This window comes from Bos grunniens, chromosome 22 (genome assembly GCF_055505025.1).
Source record: "Bos grunniens cultivar Pamir isolate PY7600 chromosome 22, Bosgru_T2T1.0, whole genome shotgun sequence".
Classification (NCBI taxonomy): Eukaryota; Metazoa; Chordata; class Mammalia; order Artiodactyla; family Bovidae; genus Bos; species Bos grunniens.
In genome coordinates, this window is record NC_141186.1 from 36,859,462 (window position 1) to 36,881,123 (window position 21,662).

Consider the following 21,662-nt stretch of genomic DNA (forward strand, 5'->3'; position numbering starts at 1 on the left):
GGAGACATGGGTTTGATCCCTGATTCAGGAAGATCATCTGGAAGAGGGCATGGCAACTGATTCTAGTATTCTTGCCTGGAGAATCCCATGGGCAATGGAGCCTGGCGGGCTATAGTCCATGGGGTTGCAAAGGGTCAGACATGACTGAAGTGACTTAGCATGCACAGGGCCTAGTACTATGTCTGATAGATAGCAGCTACCTTATACATAGCTTGTTGAAGGAATCAACTCCTTTAGTGATATCCCATTTAATTCTAAGACAGAGGATCCCAGGCTTAGAAATAACTGAAAAATAGGTCCAAAATTGAGTCCACACACACGTTAGATGTCCAGTTGTCCAGCTGTGCATCAAGATAGGGTCATAGGTGCTCTCGTGATTACAAAACTTCCAACATATAACCTAGGCTTTGATAAACTCTGCCAAGAATATCATCTCTGTCCAACATTGCTTCCAATGAGTTCTAAACACTCTCAATATATGGTGCCTATGCTAACTAGCCTTCAGAATGGCTCCCCAAATCCTCACCTCCTGTGCTTCACTCTTTTGTGGTATTTGTCTCCCACATTGAATCTGGTTTGCCTATGAACTTCTGGGCTAGAGTGTGAGTCTGAGGTTAGGTCATAAAAAGCATTATAACTACTTCCCTAATCTTTGGACAATTGCTGCTGCTGCTGCTGCTCATTCGCTTCAGTTGTGTCCGACTCTGTGCGACCCCATAGACGGCAGCCCACCAGGCTCCCCCATCCCTGGGATTCTCCAGGCAAGAACACTGGAGTGGGTTGCCATTTCCTTCTCCAAGGCATGAAAGTGAGAAGTGAAAGTGAAGTCACTCAGTCGTGTCCGACTCTTAGCGACCCCATGGACTGCAGCCCACCAGGCTCCTCCATCCATGGGATTTTCCAGGCAAGAGTACTGGAGTGGGGTGCCATCGCCTTCTCCACTTTGGGCCACTTGCCTTGGCCAAATCCACCCATCACGGTAGAGGGTGCACCTGCCAATGGGGGAGGGACTATGAAGAGGGATGGAGACCATTGCCAGCATCCTCTGTAGTCACGTGGATAAGACATCTGAGAAGTGGATCCCCCATTCCCAGAATTACTTATGAACACTTAGCTCACGGCTTCACTGACACAAGCAGAAGGTGAAATACAATAGCAATGATTTCAAATGTTTGCTACTTTGTTAACATCCTCTTCAAAAGACAGAGAAACAAAAAAGTTATTTTTTTCCTTAATGTGTGTTTATTTTTTATTTTAGTAACTTTTCATTTTATATTAGAGTATAGCAGATCAACAATGTTGTGGTAGTTTCAGGTGGACAGAAAAGGGATTCAGCCATACATATACATGTATCCATTCTCCCCCAAACTCCCTTCCACCCAGGCTGCCACATGACATTGAGCAAAGTTCCCTATGCTCTACAGTAGATCCTTATTGTGGATCTATAATAGTATGTACATGTCCATCCCAAACTCCCCAACTATCCCTTCCTCCCATCCATCCCTCTGGCAACCAAAATTTTGTTCTCTAAGTCTGTTAGAAAGTTATTTTCAACTCATCAATGTTAGTGGGAGATCTTCATACTTTGAATACTCATTGTAAGTGGAGTAATGCAGTAAATCCCTTATTCTCTCTCTATTCTACTAAAATCAACCTCTTGGATTAATTGACAGGTTCAAAAACCTCAATCCAATTAACATAACCCATCTTTATATTTTTCACAATTATTTTCTAGTGCTCAGAATACTTCTGCTAAAGGTGGCCACATTAATCCTTCACTTGGCATGTCAGCTCTAAAATTTTCCTTCAAGATACATTTCTGTTTTACCAAACTTCAATACCTGGTGTGTAGTTTATACACAGTCATGGACAACACAAAGAACATTATTCCACTGGAAATGATGGAAGGTGGGTTACATCTACTCTTGTCCTGAAAAATGCTAGGTATCTTGATGCTGCCTTGTACCATGCACATTTTATCCCGTTTTGTATCACTGAGCACTTCATCCTCTTTTTCACTTTCATTCTTTACACCAAGGGATCTTTTCTTCTTGCTGTTAAGGCTTGCTTTGGCAGGGAACATCTGATCCTTTGTTAAGGATGTGATGGCCATCTGGTCCCTTTTAGACCCATATTATACTGCTAGCTTTAGGGTCAGAAGTCATCTGACTTTTTAATAGTTTTATTTGTATTTTCTTGTAAAAGGAATACATGCTGTTTGTAAAGATAAATAATAAATGATATAAAAATATATAAAGCAGAAAAAAATCATTCGATCTTTTATTGTTGAGAGTTTTAGTCCATATCTTTTAAAGCTTTTTTTTTTCATTTTTTTGAGTAAGTATGCATATATAATATATGTATGCATAAGGGCTTCCTAGGTGGTGGGGCGGTTGTTCAGTTGCCCTATCATGTCTGACTTTTTGTGACCCCGTGGACTGCAGCACACCAGGCTTCCCTGTCCCTTATTATCTCCCAAAGTTTTCCCAAGTTCATGTCCACTGTATTGGTGAAGCCATCCAGCAGTCTCATCCTTTGATGCCCTCTTCTCCTTCTGCCCTCAATCTTTCCCAGCATCAGAGACTTTTCCATTGAGTTGGCTGTTTGTATCAGGTGACCAAAATATTGGAGCTTCAGCTTCAGCATCAGTCCTCCAATGAGTATTCAGGGTTGATTTCCCTTAAGATTGACTGGTGTGATCTCCTTATGGTCCAAGGGATTCTCAGAAGTCTTCTCCAGCACCACAGTTTGAAGGCATCAATTCTTTGGCGCTCTGCTTTCTTTATGGTCCAGCTCTCAACCACTGTACATGACCACTGGGAAGATCATGGCCTTGACTATATGGACCTTTATCAGCAGTGTGATGTCTCTGCTTCTCAGGTGAAGCTAGTAGTAAAGAGCCCATCTGTCAGTAGAGGAGACATCAAAGACATGGATTCAATCCCTGGATCCAGAAGATTCCCTTGAGGAGGGCATGGCAGTCCAATCCATTATTCTTGCCTAGAGAATCCCATGGACAGAGAAGCCATAAGGTCACAAAGAGTCACATGTGACCGAGGTGACTTAGCACACACATGTATGTGTAAAGAAAATGTTTTATATAAATGGAATAATTTAATAAACAGTATCACGTAACTTAAAAATCAACATAATGTTGACATATTTACATAATGAATGTTTCACTTCAGTCGTGTCCGACTCTTTGAGGCACCATGGGCTGTAGCCCGCCTGGCTCCTCTGTCCATGGGATTCTCTAGGCAAGAATACTGGAGCTGGTTGCCATTTCCTTCTCCAGGGGATCTTCCTGACCCAGGATAGAACCCAGGTCTCTGTGTCTCCTGAATTGGCAGGAGAGTTCTTTACCACTAGTGCCATCTGGGAAGCCCCATTTAGATGATAGCAGTGACTTCTATATATGGAGTTATTTAGGTACCAGATTCTGTGCTAAGCACTTTTCACAGATCATCTAACAGAATTCTTGGAACAGTATTGTGTGACAAATGCTATTAATATGCCCGCATTCTAATGGGGAACCTGACTTAGTGAAGGTAAATGACCTGCCTGATGCCACACAGCCAACAGGAGATGAACTCAGATTCAGTCTCCACAGTCAGACTTTAGAGTCTAAACTCTTAGCTGCTGCCCCTGTCCATGTTTTCATATCCAACTCTCGTTCTTTTTTTTCTTTTTCCAAGTAACAATTTTATGTTCGTCTATAGCATGTTTTTGCATACATTTTAGTGGTTTTTACAGTGGTGCTTTTGAGCAGACTTTAAATAAATCCACAAAAGTTAATATATTTAAAGTAAAATATACACAATAAAACAAGAGGCATCCAGATGTTCAGAATCATGCTGAAGGACCTTATCCTTAGATCAGGTGCTGATATTGCCTGTTTTCTAGTGATGGGTTAGATCATTGGAATTGTTGGTTTGACAATACACTAAATTCAATTCATTGAAATGCTGTACTAAAGCTTTAAATGAGGGTTCATTTTGTGAGTGTATGTTTAGACGCCTCTGACTTTGGTAAATTATATGGGAATGAAGAACAGAAGAACCAACTCTCATTCTTCGTAATGTGCGTGTTACCCATTCTCTTCATTGCTTTGTCACTTTTCCACACTGCCTCTCTGTCCTAGAACTTATCTTATTTCCCCTTCTTCTCCTTGGTGCCCCCTCGAATGACCATACCCCTTGACTGCCTTCCCAAGCTTGTTATATCCCTGCTTTATTTATGGGCTCTAAGTAGCACTTCCCTTCTCTTAAGGTGAGTTTTGACCCAGATAAACTGGTTCTCTGCTGATTTTGTCAATGATATGAGTGGAGTTTGGGGGCTTAATGCATTTGAGGTGTTCTGTTTGTGAGGTCTACAAGTCCTATATTCTTAGAAATTGGCACACTTAAAAAATAACGTCCCCTTTTCCCTCCCCCTCCTGCTCTAAGTTTGACTCTGCTCATTCTTAAGTGAGTTCATGGTCTCTGCCTGAACTTTCATCAACAATGCTTTGGGTGTGTCCCGGCAGCTCTGATATCCTTCTCCCAAGAAAGAGAAAGAAGAAAAGCGTCATTATAAGTGAACAAGTGGTGGGGGTGGTAGGGGAGCAGGGGCACAAAGAGGTGAAGCATCTGGACTTGGCTTAAGGACTGGGAAGCCAGGGTAATGACCAGTTGCTTTCGTAAATCTGTACCTTGTCATGATCCAAGGACACTCCCAGACTCCAACCAGTCATTACGCCTGTGAAAGCTTGCTGTCTGAGGGTGAAACCTAGTCCCTCAGAGAGGAGGCAGGATTCCAGGCCTCCCTGTTTGCACGGAGTAGAGTGCTGTTTTCCTCCTGTGGTAAGCAACAGACCATCACAGCAGCTTCAAGACTTTGGAAATGGTGGCTTCACAACTGGCTTGGTGGCAGACAGCCCCAGGCTCATTACAGGCATCCTCTCTTTATAAGTGCCAGTTGGGCGGCAACCTCTGAACCATCACATCTCAGATGAATTTCATTTCTAAGAGTTACCATACAGTCTTTGGAAAGTAGCATTGACCACACAGCATGCAAAATTGACTCCTTTTTCACTGTAACCATTAAGATAAAGGTGTTCAGCAGGAAGAGGTGATGTAGGAGTAGCCAATAAGTAGGATATTGAGTGCCAGCATTCGTTGACCGGTAGTGGCTGCCCAGAGTAACGTGTGTGTAAAAGGATTCTGCAGTCATTTCCAGGCTCAAAGGGAAAGATCTCCATGACTGACCGGTAATGTCTGCAGTAGGCATGGGGAACAGCATGGTGATATATATATCACACCCTAAGAATAAATTACAGAGTAATATAAGGTTGCAGTGCAGGCTCAGCTCTGCCACTTTGTAACTGGAAGCTAATTCTAGGACAATTGACTTAATTCTAAGAGCCTCAGTTTTCCCATACACACAATGGGAATTTTACCTTTTATTTTTTGGAATGGTGATGTTCTTATTGAGGATTTTGGAACATGAAAACTTCTTGATAAATGGAAATTATCCAGACTTACTGCTGAAGGTTGTGATATCACAGAAATATTACTGGGGTCAAGGGAAAGAGCAAGTACATGTGATAATCCTATTGCTGGGATCAGCAGCAAATTTGGTGATCCTAAATTTAATAATGATTTTGAATATGCTTTCTCCTTCTGCCTCTTCTTTTGCTGCTGACTGATTTTACTGCTCTAGGTAACCATACCTTAAGTTTTTAGATGTGTCCTGCCATTGATAGAAATTGGGGCCAGACTCCAAACTCCCACCTGTTTTATTCATTATACAACCTGATATGCAGATATGAGAAGACTCTCATACCTTTGGGACCAGAATGTGGCGCTCCACTTTACTTTTTCATTTGTGCACCCTTAGGCAGATTATTTAATGGTGCTGGAACTCAGTTTTTTCATTAAAAAATGGGCATAATATATGCTTTACAAGATTGTCATGAGGTTCTATTTCAATAATTTTTGTGAGTTACAGAGGCACTGTTATTTTAAGGTTTTATTAATGCATCAAAATTATTGTTCTCTTCATGAATATAGCTTCTGAATTTAGGTGGGCTAGAGGAATGGTTAAAAGCAAAGGTCAAAATGACCTGATAAAAACCAATAATGATAGGATTTACTATTTTTGGATGTCTCCTTGGTACCAGAAACTAGATTTGTTTCCATCTCATCTAAGGGTACAATTGCCAGATAAAATATAGGATGCCCAATTAAAGTTTAATTTCAGAAAAAGAATGAATATAAAGAATAAATATTTTTAAATGTTGGTATATCTTAAACATTGCATGGAACTTGCTTATAATTAAAAATCATTTGTTGCTTATTTAGAAATCAAAATTCTCTAGGCATCTTTTCTTAAACTAATTATATTAGAGTTTACTGAGTGTATTAAGAGTTAATAAATGTAAACCACAGGTGACCCTCGAACACCCTCATGAGGGCAGGGAAAGTTTAGAGGCACAAATCACCGATACAGTCGAAAAGCATGTATACATTTATAATCAACTCTCCATATCCAAAGTTACTTATCTGTAGATTCACCCAATCTCAGAGTGTAGTAGTATAGTATATATTTACTGAAAATATCTGTACGTGAGCGAACCTGCACAGTTCAACCCTGTCTTGTTCAAGGTCCACCAGTGCTTGGAAGAGCTACACTTACATGTGAGTGCTCGATAAATGTTAACAGTTCAGTTCAGTCAATTCAATTCAGTTGCTTAGTTGTGTCCGACTCTTTGCAACCCCATGTACTGCGCACGCCAGGCCTCCCTGTCCATCACCAACTCCCGGAGTTTACTCAATCTCATGTCTATTGAGTTGGTGATGCCATCCAACTGTCTCATGCTCTGTCGCGCCCTTCTCCTCCTGCCTTCAAACTTTCCCAACATCAGGGTCTTTTCAAATGAGTCATTTCTTCACACCAGGTGGCCAGAGTATTGGAGTTTCAGCTTCATCATCAGTCCTTCCAATGACTATTCAGGACCGATTTCCTTTAGTATAGACTGGTTGGATCTCCTTGCAGTCCAAGGGACTCTCGAGTCTTCTCCAACACCACAGTTCAAAAGCATCAATTCTTCAGCGCTCAGCTTTCTTTATAGTCCAACTCTCACATCCATACATGACTACTGCAAAAACCATAGCCTTGATGAGATGGACCTTTGTTGACAAAGTAATGTCTCTGCTTTTTAATATGCTGTCTAGATTGGTCATAACTTTCCTTCTAAGGAATAAGCGTCCTTTAATTTCATGGCTGCAGTCACCATCTGCAGTAATTTTGGAGCCCCCAAAAATAAAGTCAGCCACTGTTTCCACTGTTTCTCCATCTATTTGCCATGAAGTGATAGGACCAGATGCCATGATCTTAGTTTTCTGAATGTTTAGCTTTAAGCCAACTTTTTCACTCTCCTCTTTCATCAAGAGGCTCTTTAGTTCTTCTTCACTTTCTTCCATAAGGGTGGTGTCATCTGCATATCTGAGGTTATTGGTATTTCTCCCAGCAATCTTGATTCCAGCTTGTGCTTCTTCCAGCCCAGCGTTTCTCATGATGTACTCTGCATAGAAGTTAAATAAGCAGGGTGACAATATATAGCCTTGACATACTTCTTTCCCTGTTTGGAATCAGTTTGTTGTTCAATGTCCAGTTCTAACTGTTGCTTCCTGACCTGCATACAGATTTCTCAAGAGGGAGGTCAAGTGGTCTGGTATTACCATCTCTTGAAGACTTTTCCACAGCTTGTGGTGATCCACATAGTCAAAGGCTTTGGCATAGTCAATAAAGCAGAAATAGATATTTTTCTGGAACTCTTTTGCTTTCTCCATGATTCAACGGATGTTGGCAATTTGATCTCTGGTTCCTCTACCTTTTCTAAAACCAGCTTGAACATCTGGAAGTTCATGGTTCACGTATTGTTGAAGTCTGGCTTGGAGAATTTTGAGCATTACTTTGCTAGCGTGTGAGATGAGTGCAATTGTGCGGTAGTTTGAGCATTCTTTGGCATTGCCTTTCTTTGGGATTGGAATGAAAACTGACCTTTTCCAGTCCTGTGACCCCTGCTGAGTTTTCTAAATTTGCTGGCATATTGAGTACAGCACTTTCAGAGCATCATCTTTTAGAATTTGAAATAGCTCAACTGGAATTCCATCACCTCCACCAGCTTTGTTCGTAGTGAGGCTTCCTAAGGCCCACTTGACTTCACATTCCAGGATGTCTGGCTCTAGGTGAGTGACACAAAGGATACAGGTATGGAGGGCACACTCTGGAGGGAGATTTTCTGCATCAGATCACAATGGGCCACTTGTTAGCTGGGTGACTTTGGGCAAGATACTCCAGCCGGCCTCATTTGTAAAATGACAATGAGAGCTTCTGTCTCATACAGCTGTTGTGCCACTGAAAGTTTTGGGATGGCATCCAAAGCAGAGAAAGTGGTCAGAATTGATAGCTTAAATGATATTACTGTCATTGCTATTGGACTGTAATTTGAGGGTATTATTGCTTATTGTATAATGATATGAGTATCTACTATCCATCAAAAAGGTTTCAGGCAGCCAAGCAGGTGTTGCTTCATCCCCATTGCACAGAGATAGATCTAATATCAGAAAGGTTGCTAACTTCCCTAAGGTCACACAGCCAGAACTATGGTTCACATCCCTAACTATCTGATACTACAGCTGAATCTCTCTCCACTTCTTGAGCAACTGAGATCTGTGATGTATAGAGTGGAGAAAATGGCTATGGATTATAACAATAACATCATCTGTTGGATGTATGAACACTGTAAATTTTAGAGAACATTATCTGAATTATAATAAGGTTATATGTTATTGTTTATATTTATTGAAAAATCTAAATAGTCTAAAGCATATTATCTCTTTCTTCACAGCCTCTGTGGTGGGCAGAGCAAATTTGATTGCTACCGCTAGGCAGAGGAGGGAAGTTAGAATCCCAGGAAAGTGGGTGACTTCCTTGCAGTCACCCAGCAGAATAAGACAGAGTGGGTACAACCATCATCCTCGGTTTTCAAAGCCTACGTTTGTTTTCTGACCCAAGGTACTTCCCTCATTATAAATATATTCCTCCATTAGAGCTTCCAACATGGTCTGCTTTGGTTTTTATTAAATTGAGTGTGGCATCCACATTCAAAGACAATTCAAATGTTCTGTTTCATAAAAACTCCTCCTGCATTGGATTTTTCTTTCCCATTTATCTCTAAGATAATAAAAACAAATAATTCACAAATCCAGGGGAGAGATTAGCAAAACAAACTTTGCTGTTATTTTTAAGCTATAAGTAGAGCAAGCAAGCACCATAATTGCTAGCAAATGTTCTGTAGCCTATATTATCTCATCAGCTAATTAGACAGCTAAGGCCACAGTACCTTACATTTTCTTTAGAATCACAGGTATAATTCCTACCATGTTATTACCATGTTTTCAGTTTTCAATTACACTCCAAATGCTTATTTGGCAGTCAGATGTATTCTGTGCCTCTTTTTGGATTTCTGAAACTATTGCCCGTGTGGCATGTCTCCAGACCATCTTTAGTATACAATGTGCTCATCCTTGAATTTCTTTGCACTTAAAAAAAAAGCTGCAAGATGTTTATGGAAAATGCTGGTTTGGGGGATCTTAAAAGAAATGTGCTTTGAAAGACCAGGCAGGAGTCCAGACCAGCTGACCTAAGACCAAAGCCCCTATCAAAGCTGATCTTCTCCAGCCCAGTGGTATAGAACTGAGCTTGGAAGGAACTGCCAATCTGTAGATGTCATAGGATAGCCCCTTGCCCTCTGAAATACCTTCCCGGGGTTGGGAAGGGTGACAGGGTGGGGATGGGGACGGCAGAAGTTACTCCATCCTTTCTCAAAAAGACTTAGATGCTAATCACAGGCAATACATTTTGTAACAGGATCAGGAAAGGAAAAAGTATTAGCATATTTTCATTTTTTAAAAAGCTATGCAGAGAGAGAGGCAAAAAAAAAAAAGCCTGGAGGGATATACACATGAATAGAAATGTGGTTATTACTGGGTGGTAATTCAAAATTATTTTAGTTGTAAGAGAATCTCACCTAAAACTAGTTTAAGTGAAAACATATATGAAAAGGAGCATACTGGCTCATATAACTTTTTGGCCCATAGGAGATGGTCATAGTTTATGGTGTCATTTGATCTGGGCCCTCTAATCATCATTAGGGATATCTTACTGCCCACTCTTCTTTCTCTCAATCCAGAAAGCTAGGATCTGCTTCCTTCTCTATTCATCACCATGGGAAGCTTCAAAGACATGAATCATATATCTCATGGGCCCCAAAGGAAAAGAGCATCTTTTTGTAGCTTCAGCATAAGTCCCAGGGGAGCATCCACCTAGCGCACTGGCCCATCAGTGCCTGTGTCAGGGTCACCTCTGTGCAAACCACATGGATGGAGCAGAATTACTGTGCAGTCATGAGACTTGACTCCCCACAGGGAGAGATGTAGGCAGACAAAACTCCTATGTCCCCTACTCTGTGATTTTTCATCTGCTTTTTGTTAGACTACTTTTTCTAAATAATTTTTAATGAACCCATATTGTTTTAGAATATTTAAACCTTTTAAAATTCATTTTGAAACATACTGTGATGAAACAGAAAGGAATCTGAGAGATTCTAAGCACCCAGGAGACTTTACACTTTTAATATCCTTAGTTGCCTTCCAAGGAAATAGACAGTGGTAAATTGCCAGTTTGTCAATGAGCGGTTGCTACCCACAGTTAGTGGGACCAGAGAGAATCACCCTGGCCTCAAAGTAAAAATAGCACCCTTCTATGTATAGTAACTCATTTAATTAAAAAAAAAATCCATCTGAGGTAGGTGCTATTAATATCTACCTGTCACAGATGGGGAAACTGAGACACACAAATGTGAAGCATCCTGCCCAAGGTAACAGAGCATCTGTCTAGGGACAGGTGAAAAACGAGATCCTGAGAGAAGGACCTGGACATAGAGGGAACAGCAGGGGGCAAAGGTAGCGTGGATGGGAGAGAGACACTTGTGAGAGGAAGTCCACAGATCCAGCCCTCCAAGGTGCTGCTTCCCTAAGAGACGAGAGGCCATTGGCCCAGCTCTTCATGAGCTGTTTTCCTGCCCTGCTCACTTCCCTATGTCTCTTGATGATAAATGCTTCACCCCTTGACATAGTGTTACCTCTTCCTCAGTCTCGAAATGCCTGACTCACATGTGTGACAAAGGAAGCATATGGTCCCACATGTACCTGGTTGGCTCCCAAATCCTTCACCAAACCAGAGAAAGCCAGTGAGCTTATCAATTTCTCTTGCCGTTGCTGTCCTGAAGTTCTTGGTTTGGAAGTCTGTTTGGACACTGATTTCATTCTGCCTGATATTACCAGGAGTGGTCAGTGTTTCTTTCCATTTCAGATGCCCAGCAGCCACTTGTGAAATAAAACTGGGGTTTGTCCTGCCTTCTGAAGGATGCTCTTTGGATGCCAGAATCCTCTTTTATGGTGGCCTTGTCCCTAGAGGTCAAGAGCTGGCCTTGTTTTTCCTTGCTTCTCCTGACCCTGACCATGCCAGAGTGTGAAGAATCAGCCTTCTGTTACCATTCAAAGCTACATGCACGTCTAAGAGAGACCCTCTAATATTATCCTCAAGGGCCAACTTAGTGGGCAAACTTATTGACTGCAGAGTCACTAAATGGCATTTCAGAAGGGGACCATACTGGGAGACGTCTGGAGGGGCTGCCCTGGAAGCACAGGTGAGATCAGAAGGTGTAGACTTACCAACTTCCAATGAGAAGTGGGTCCTAGCAACACTATGCTGTTTCTTTACAGAGATGAGGACACAGGGCCTTTGAAGAGCAGGTCGACATTCAGCTTTTAGGTCCTGGTTTTACTGTGTAAGGCCATGTGCAATCTTGGTGGGAGATGCTGGAGAGTGGGCTGAAATCATTAGGATGGCTGCCTGGAGACAGAACTCAGTGAGTTTCCTTAGGTTTCTCAGAGATCAAATGATACACGGGAGTGTCATTTGGTACTCAGCCAACATTTTCTAATGCTTTAGGACACTATTTGCTTAAAAACAAGAGAATGGGGCTTCCCAGCTGGCACTAGTGGTAAAGAACCTGCCTGCCAATGCAGGAGACATGAGAGACGCTGGTTCAATCCCTGGGTTGGGAAGATCCCCTGGAGGAGGAAATGGCTACCCACTCCAGTATTGTTGCCTGGAGAAACCCATGGACAGAGGAGCCTAGCAGGCTACAGTCCATAGGGTTACAAAGAGTCAGACTGACTTAAACGGCTTAGCACAGGAGAATGGAAAGGGAAATATACCAAATGTCCAGTCAAGAAGTTCCAGCTGGGGCCTTCTTTGTCATCCTTCCCTAGTCATACTTCACCCCTCAGTCTTGATCCTCCAGGGCCCTCTTTTGAGTTCTCAAATACCCCCAATCTCATGCCCATCTCAAGACCTTTGTGCTTGATATTGTCTCCTCCTAAATCAAGGTGGTGTCAGCTCATATTTCACCTCCTCAAAGGCACCATTCTAGACCACTCAACCCTAAGTAATCTTCCTCTAACTACTCTTCCTAATTTCCTTCTTTAATGTCTTTATTACACTATGTAAGATTATTTCCTCTGTTGATTTATTAACATTGGATTGTCTGACTTTGCTAGGATGTAAGACATTCCATAAGAGTAGGGTCCTGGGATCTCTCTGTCTGTGTCTTTATCTGTATACAACACTCTCTAGCAGGTTGTGGCTGTAGGTTGTTATCATCATCCATAGGACACAGTTACTCTGCCCTGACCTGAGCCCTTGGCTGTGGGAAAGATAACTTTTCTCTTTCACAGAAAGACCAAGTTAGAACCTGATTCTAAGTTTGAATCCTTGGAAGGCTCTTTGAAGTAGCATCCCAGAAGTTATGAGTTTCCAATGCGATTTCTGCTGAACCTTGAGATTTACATGTTTGGTATTTGGTTGCGTTTATAGGAATTCCCTTTGGAGTTTTACCAGCTATAGCATAGCATTGGCTCAGTGTGGTCAGATAAAAGATAGCTCTTGGAATTTGTTGAACTGCTTGAAATCTCAATTTTGGAATTCTGTTTTCCTAATTGTGTTCCTTAAGAACTGCTTCCAGTAAGCATTTATGGGTGTCTTGTATGAAAAATAAAAAGGAAAAAGGGGCATCTGGGCAGTAGACATTGTAGTGTCCCATTTACCTCGGGCGGGCACTCACAGTTTCCATGCATGACAATCTGAGTACTCTGTTGTACACACTTGCTACTCTCTGCCTGACCTCATTCTCTGAATATCCTATAGGGCAGGCTCAAATTGCCAGGGAGATAGTGACCCTAGAAGCAGCTCTCATTTATTATAGATGAGAGTTGGTGAATAAATATCCAGCTGCCTCATTCCTGACATGGGTCACCTCTGAAGCATCTTCCCATCAGTCCCCAAGAAGACTGAGTCCCCAGTTGCCCACAGGAGTAATGCCTGTGAATGCACCCGCATGGGCCTCCTTTCCTTTCTGTTTCCTTTCCTGGTGCTTTCTATAAATTTACCTCCCATGTAAAACTGTTTGCCCTGAAATCCTTATCTCGGGATCTGCTTCAGGTGCAGTCTAATCCAAGACAGCATACTATGACTAAACATGGTTAAATAAACTTAGAAACTGAACAAAATTAAATAGAATATTTTTCTCCTGCAAAATCACTTGGCTTCTCTAATGTGCCTTGTGAATTTCAAGACAAGAGTTACCGCAGTGTTTCCTTTATTTATCTGGCCATGGAGACTAAGGCAATGGTGCCCCTTTACCTGAGGAAGTGTGTGGAGTCAGTGAGCTTTAGAATAACACAGTTTAGGATCATTTATCCCCTCCTGATCACCCATGGTAGGAGAAGCTCTGTGGCTAAGACCTGGTATGTTTATATTTTTGCTTGGTGACGTTTGCGTGGGTTTAAAGCTTCATGTTGGCAAAAAAAAAAAAAAAAAAAAAAAGTGGTGTGAATGCAGTAGCATTCCCTCCACAGCCATCTACACACTCTCTTGGCAAAAAAAAAGTGTGCACAGATTCCAAAGGAAACTGTTCTTTCTGTTCCTCTGTTCCCAAAGGAACATAAAATGGACAAGGCTTTCAAAATAACCTTCCTCCCCAGGGTTACTCACCCACAGTCCTACAATTAATTTAACTTGGCAATTTTGGTCATCTTGTATCCTTCCTCTTTGTCATGTAGAAAGTCACAGGAATAGAAATGAGCTGATGGGAACTGAAAAATGGATGGTTAAAGAGTTGAAAATGATGTGTCATTAATGAGTGCATTATTCACACTGTGGCATGGGATACAGATGTGAGGGGATCTTGGCACCTCAGTGTAGCAGGTGAGATGGATAGTGAACCCACAGTTACAAAAAGAATGACTCTTCATAAGTGTTCTAAATGAAAATGCAGGTTCCCAGGAGAGTGTTTAATGTAGTACCGGAAAGCCTTCCTTGAGTAAGTTGCATTTGGGGGAGACATTAAGGGGTGAAGAGGAGGGATGAGAGTTGGTGGTGGTTCTAAGCGTGCAAGTGAGAAAGAGCCAGGCATTAGGGGAACTGACCAGGGGGATCAGATCTCCAACAGTGAGAGGAAAAGGGTAGGAACTCAACTGGTGAAATAGACATAGGCCAGATCAAGTACTTATATTCACTTTGTGAGATAAAATAGTAAACATTCCTTAGTCTCTGTTTCTTATCAATGAAGTAGGAATAAAGTAGCCAAATAGAGTTCTAATATTTAGTGAAATTAATACATGTAAATCCTTTAGCAAAATTTTACACAGCATTGCATAATAAAGTTATGAAACTATTTACATATCATCTGTGATAATTCAGTTGGTTAGTATGAGAACCAGAACTGAAGCTCAGGCCTTTCTTACTGGAACCTTCCCTATGAACTGCCATGATATATTTCCTGGTTTGACTTTACATAGTGTTCCTCTAGGTGACACTTAAAGATCAAATTTTTTTAAATATTTAAGAAATGAGTATAGGGGAAAATGGTCACAAGATTTTTAGTGAGAAAGTGAATTCTGTAAACATTTATACACCATTATCCCACCTATTTTTTTAAATATTTACTTAGAAGACTAGATTTTTTAAAACATAAAAATGTGAATGCATTGTTAGATAACAGAAGCATAAGTGATTTTCTAAATAAATTTAACTTAATAGCTTTTGTATTTGCCCCCCCACCCCCCGCCGCCCCAAGAAAAAAAGCCTGGTAAAGTTCCAAATTTTCTTCCTGGCCCCAATCTTAAGGATTACTCATTTCCCTGTTTCTGAAAAAAAAAAAAATTATAAATGCAAGATTCACCTCCTACCAGGAACTGACTTAAAAGACTGTTAATTAAGCCCGAAAAGGAGTTAAAACTGGTTAACTCTGCATCTGGGTCCACTTGAAAGACTAAAGGGATGCTTTCCTGCTCTCAGGGGGAAGTCAACACAAAAGTACAGGAGTGGTCCACTTCCAGTCTTGGCAGGCGGACCTGTGCCCAGAGCATCAATGGTCAAATGGCTGGCGCAAAAAAAGAGTAACTGGATTAGCTTCCTGGCCTTTCTTAGTAGCTTAGCTCAAATGCTTAGGGCACTTCCCACAGTGCCTTGGACTCAGTACTGGGCTTGGGTAACACCTTGGAACATAAATCCTGTATGTACCTGTTTTGAAAATGAAAGCCTGTGTTGTCCCAGAGAGAAAGCATGAGGACCAAAGCCCCACATTTCCCTTTAGAAAGGTGTTAGCCACAAACCTGACACCAGCATGCAGTGAGGAAGACGCAACAAAAGCATTCCTCAGGATTTGCCAGGAACACAAGAGCACATGATCCCTCCAGGATTTGAAGTCCATCTTCAAGCCCCCATCCATTCTTCTTCTATATACATACGTCAGCAGATCAAAATGTGCCCCGCACTTACACATTCCGAGAACTGAAAAGGTATTTGGCAAAGAAATGTCAGCGGTATTGAGTCAGAGTGTTGATACAGCACATGCAGCTTTAATTCAGATTAGGATGCTCCAGCTGAAAGAAAATTGTGTAATCAGGCCAGACTTCCACCCCCCCACACACAAAAAGATTTATCTGGAGTTGCCCAACCTTTGTGCCCGATCAGCATCTTTTGCAGCATCTGAAGGCATATCCCAGCGGACAGTCATTTATTACGAGCCTCCTAGGTGTCATATATTGCAAAGGCGTGCCTCAAAGGGGAGAAACTGGTCATTTTTTTTAGCAGTCTCTTAGCAAACATTTCTGAGGTAAACAGGGATTTATCTGAAGCTTAAGATAGAGGACGTGGGCTCCAGATGGTACTGGTGTGAGTGAAAACTCTTCAATAAAACAGAGCTGACCTTAGAGTGCAAGGAGCACGTTTTGGCAGATTATCAGACCATCTGTCACTTGAATAATGTCTTCCATAGGAAATTGGGGGAAGTTATGGGCCTCTTTTTGAAGGTCTTGGTTCTGAAAGAATAAGCTCATGAGGCATTCATTGTTTTCAGAAGGTGGACCCACAGGGTACGGAAAAGGTGTGCTCAAACCCTGAAAAACTCATGACCTCCTTCAACAACCGTGATTAATCACTGCATTAAATAATAAATAGTGGACCTTTTCCATGTGTTGGTGTAAGAAACACATGTACAATGGTAGCCTTAATGCCTGGGACTCTAGAATTCCTGGACACACCTACTAGAGTTTTGTTTTGAAAGTCCCAGACATCTTAAGAGAGATAAAACATTTGTGAGGACTTTGACATCAGTAATCACGTCCAGGGTGTGCCTGGATTTAGACTCTAACGCATCACATTGCCTATATTTTTTCCATGGTGTACCCTTCCTTGCTTTCCGTCCTGGATGACTCTCGTCCACTGCCCAGGATTCTTCAGGGCAAAGCTAAGTGTTGCATCTTCATTTACCTATGACCTCCCCTGCCTCTGCTGATGACAGCCCCGTCATTGTTATGCCACTGCCTTCCCACTAGACCGTGGGGACTTTGATGTCCGAGAATAAGTCTTACTCATCTTTCTACCCATAGTACCTGTCTCCATGGCCAGCACAGAAGAGACCCTGAAATAGATCTGGTGGAGAGGAACTAGAAAAGGAGAGAGACTTCTCTAGGATCTTAATCCAGCTATCTGTCAATTTAGTTTTTTCTTATTTTTTTTGGTTTTTGGTTTGTTTTTATGTGTATGTTGACCGAAAGAACCATGAGAGATATTTGAAATATTGATTTTCTGGCAACATTTTGAAATAAAGTTCAGGGATCACCTGGTAAAGTTTCTGAAACCAAGAAAGGAGCAGTAGTACAGTAATACATTTATATAATATGTTATGAGAGTAAAAATTATATTTTATGTGGACTTCCTGCTATAAACAGTGTAGTGGTTAAGAGTACAGGTTTAAGCTCTCTGAACTTTTAGTATCATTATTTATAAAATAGAGATGATATATTCATCTCCATGTGTTCATTTTTTTAGCTAAACAAATGTTTGTGAACCACTTAAGTAAATACATGACAAATAGTAAGTGCTTATAAAGGTTCACTTCAGTTCAGTCGCTCAGTCATGTCCAACTTTGTGACCCCATGAAGCACAGCATGCCAGTCCTCCCTGTCCATCACCAACTCCTAGAGTTTACCCAAACTCATGTCCATTGAGTTGATGATGCCATCCAACCATCTCATCCTCTGTTGTCCCCTTCTCCTCCTTCCCTCAATCTTTCCCAGCATCAGGGTCTTTTCCAATGAGTCAACTCTTTGCATCAGGTGGCCAAAGTATTGGAGTTTCAGCTTCAGCATCAGTCCTTCCAATGAACACCTAGGACTGATCTCCTTTAGGATGGACTGGTTGGATCTCCTTGCAGTCCAAGGGACTCTCAAGAGTCTTCTCCAACACCACAGTTCAAAAGCATCAATTCTTCAGCGCTCAGCTTTCTTTATAGTCCAACTCTCACATCCATACATGACTACTGCAAAAACCATAGCCTTGACTAGATGGACCTTTGTTGACAAAGTAATGTCTCTGCTTTTTAATGTGCTGTCTAGATTGGTCATAACTTTCCTTCCAAGGAGTAAGCGTCTTTTAATTTCATGACTGCAATCACCATCTGCAGTGATTTTGGAGCCCCAAAAAATAAAGTCTGACACTGTTTCCACTGTTTCTCCATCTATTTGCCATAAAGTGACAGGACCAGATGCTATAATCTTAGTTTTCTGAATGTTGAGCTTTAAGCCAACATTTTTACTCTCCTCTTTCACTTTCATCAAGAGGCTTTTTAGTTCTTCTTCACTTTCTGCCATAAGGGTGGTGTCATCTGCATATCTGAGGTTATTGATATTTCTCCCGCCAATCTTGATTTCAGCTTGTACTTCTTCCAGCCCAGCGTTTCTCATGATGTACTCTGCATATAAGTTAAATAAGCAGGGTGACAATATACAGCCTTGATGTACTCCTTTCCTATTTGGAACCAGTCTTCTGTTCCATGTCCAGTTCTAACTGTTGCTTCCTGACCTGCATACAGGTTTATTAAGAGGCAGGTCAGGTGGTCTTGTATTCCCATCTCTTGAAGAATTTTCAACAGTTTATTGTGATCCACACAGTCAAAGGCTTTGGCATAGTCAATAAAGCAGAAAGAGATGTTTTTCTGGAACTCTCTTGCTTTTTCCATGATCCAGCGGATGTTGGCAGTTTGATCTCTGGTTCCTCTGCCTTTTCTAAATCCAGCTTGAACATCTGGAAGTTCACAGTTCATGTATAGCTGAAGCCTGGCTTGGAGAATTTTGAGCATTACTTTGCTAGCATGTGAGATAAGTGCAATTGTGTGGTAGTTTGAGCATTCTTTGGCATTGCCTTTCTTTGGGATTGGAATGAAAACTGACCTTTTCCAGTCCTGTGGCCACTGCTGAGTTTTCAAAAGTTGCTGGCATATTGAGTGCAGCACTTTCACAGCATCATCTTATAGGATTTGAAATAGCTCAATTGGAATTCCATCACCTCCACTAGCTCTGTTCGTAATGATGTTTTCTAAGGCCCACTTGACTTTGCATTCCAGGATGTCTGGCTTGAGGTGAGTGATCACACCATTGTGACTATCTGGGTGGTGAAGATCTTTTTTGTACAGTTGTGCTGTGTATTCTTGCCACCTCTTCTTAATATCTTTGCTTCTGTTAGATCCATACCATTTCTGTCCTTTATTGAGCCCATCTTTGCATGAAATATTACCTTGGTACCTCTAATTTTCTTGAAGAGATCTCTAGTCTTTCCCATTCTATTGTTTTCCTCTATTAAAATGTTAGACATTCTAATTATTAACCAATTACATATGTTTAGCATTTGGTAGTTAAATAGATTTAATCTAAGAGTATTTAGTGCCTAGTGTTATTCACTCTTTGCAACCCCATGGACTATAGCTGGTCAGGCTCCTCTGTCCATGGCATTCTCCAGGCAAAAATACTAGGGCAGGTTGCCATTCCCTTCTCTAGGGGATTTTCCTGATCCAGGGATCGGTCATGGGTCTCTTGCACTGCCAGCAGATTCTTTACCATCTGACCACCAGGGAAGCCCTGGTATTTACTTACTTTCAGTCCAGCAAAACTTTCCCTGGGTGCCTACTGTGTTCTGTGGTTAACTGTGCATAGGAGACTAGATTTAGGAAGTTAAATGGTTCTGTCACTGTAAAACTAAAAGGGAAGCAAATAATTGAAGTATAGTATAATATGTGCTATTAGTAGGTTCATTAACAAGGTGCTGTAGGGGAGATGTCAAGTAGTTTTTAGAGCTAGTAATGGTCAGTTGCTTGAGAGTGACTGCTTTGGAAGGCTGTGTTGAGAAGAATTCTGAGGATAAATCCAGTTTCTTTGCAAAAAAGTACTGTTGTCAGTCAGCAATGTCTGCCAGAAACAGAAGTGAGGGAATTATGGTTCAAGTGCCATGTTTCAATCATCAGAACTTCTCAACAGGAGCTGACATTTCATTCTACAGCATTACAGTCAGTCCTCAGTTCAGTCGCTCAGTCATGTCCAACTCTTTGCGACCCCATCGATGGCAACATGCCAGGCTTCCCTGTCTATCACCAACCCCCAGAGCTTGTCCAAACTCATGTCCGTCGAGTCAGTGATGCCATCCAACCATCTCATCCTCTGTCGTCCCCTTCTCCTCCTGCCTTTAATCTTGACTGAAGACAGTCAATCCTAAAAGAAGTCAACCCTAAATATTCATAGGAGGGACCACTGCTGAAGCCAAAGCTCCGATACTTTGATTACCTGATGCAAAGAGCCAAGTCATCAGAAAAGACTCTGATACTGGGAAAGACTGAGGGCAAAAGGAGAAGTGGGTGACAGAGGATGCGATGGTTAGATGGAATCACCAAGTCAAAGGGCATGAATCTGAGCAAACTCCAGGAGAGAGTGAAGGACAGTGGAGCCTGGTTTGCTGCAGTCTATGGGGTTGCAAAGAGCTGGACATGACTTACTGACTGAGCAACAACAGAAATATATTCTTGAGTTGAGGTAGGAGTAATACTAAAAAAAGCAGACACTCCTGGGTTTAAGTACAGACTTTTCTCTCTATGCTTTGTGTAAGTTACTTAGCATTTTTAAGCCTCATGAACCACAAAGGTGTAATGGAGGTAATAATGCATCCTTATTGTATAGATTGAATGTGAAAATACCTAGCAAAGAGTCCAGCGCTCAATAGGTATTTAAAGAATGATATTACTGTTTAATGATAACAGAGTTCCTAAACTCCATCTCCCAGTATGATGACATCTCAGCTTTGCTTTCTTTTCATTCAAATGACTCATCCCACTTGAAAGCACAGGAAGATGGTTAAGTATTTTTATCTCATTAAAACCACCACCCATTGAGCAAGATATGAAGAAAGGAGTGAATGAACTTGCCTTCTTTCTGTCACAAATTTTAGTGGCACAAATAATCCTCATTCCCAAAGATTACTTTTTCTGGTACATCTTGTCTTTTTCACAGCTAGAAAGGATTATGTCTCACATGGGTTCTGTAGATACTCAAATACACATTTTGGGTGCTTAGTAAGTGATGAAGATGAAAAGAGCCTAAGAAAATAAGATGACTGTTAAAAGGATTTCATTCAGGAGATAAGAGTTGTAAAATCATGAAAATTCAAATATTTGATGCTGGCATATTTCCTACCAGGCTTATTCCTCATGCAATCGTTCTTCTTCAACATCATAAGTAATAGAACAAACCCATATAGTTGAAAAATATGTGTATTTCAACCACTGAGAAATAGTTCATTTTATATACCATGCAAATAAACCTTATATCACAGAGTAGTTATAATATATTGATATTGGACACTTACCCTGTCCTTGATTGTACTATGAACATGAGCAGCATTATATTATGTGCTTATCTATAGTCCTTTGACATACATACTGCTATCTTCCACAAGTCACAGATGACAAAGTTGAGCTTTAGATTAACTTCAAAAATTTGAAGCTTGGTATTTCTGACTCCGAAGCCCATGTATTTCCCCCTTATCATTAGGGTCTACAATCTTCCCAATTGTGCATAGCTTCATTGTTTGTGAAGGAAACAAAGTAGTTTTAAAACCTCAATTATTTTCTTCATAATGTATCTCATTTATTAAGTTCAGACTTT

General features: G+C 41.2%; 2 long non-coding RNA genes across 29 annotated transcripts in view; one reads left to right on the top strand and one right to left on the bottom strand.

Moving 5' to 3' along the window:
* LOC147348292 (uncharacterized) overlaps positions 1-21,662 on the top strand; it is a 160,306-nt gene that overhangs the window by 96,487 nt on the left and 42,157 nt on the right. The window lies entirely within an intron of this gene.
* LOC147348293 (uncharacterized) overlaps positions 1-21,662 on the bottom strand; it is a 360,187-nt gene that overhangs the window by 69,383 nt on the left and 269,142 nt on the right. For 3 of the 22 annotated variants that reach the window (XR_015151370.1, XR_015151383.1, XR_015151364.1), the window contains one exon: positions 15,786-15,963. The exons of 16 other annotated variants lie outside the window; for them this stretch is intronic. This is a non-coding gene — a long non-coding RNA (uncharacterized LOC147348293). Of the gene's footprint in view, positions 1-1,219; positions 2,906-11,780; positions 11,962-15,785; positions 15,964-21,662 lie in introns of those variants that run through there. 3 more of the 22 variants (XR_015151380.1, XR_015151371.1, XR_015151375.1) reach the window with 2 other exon arrangements.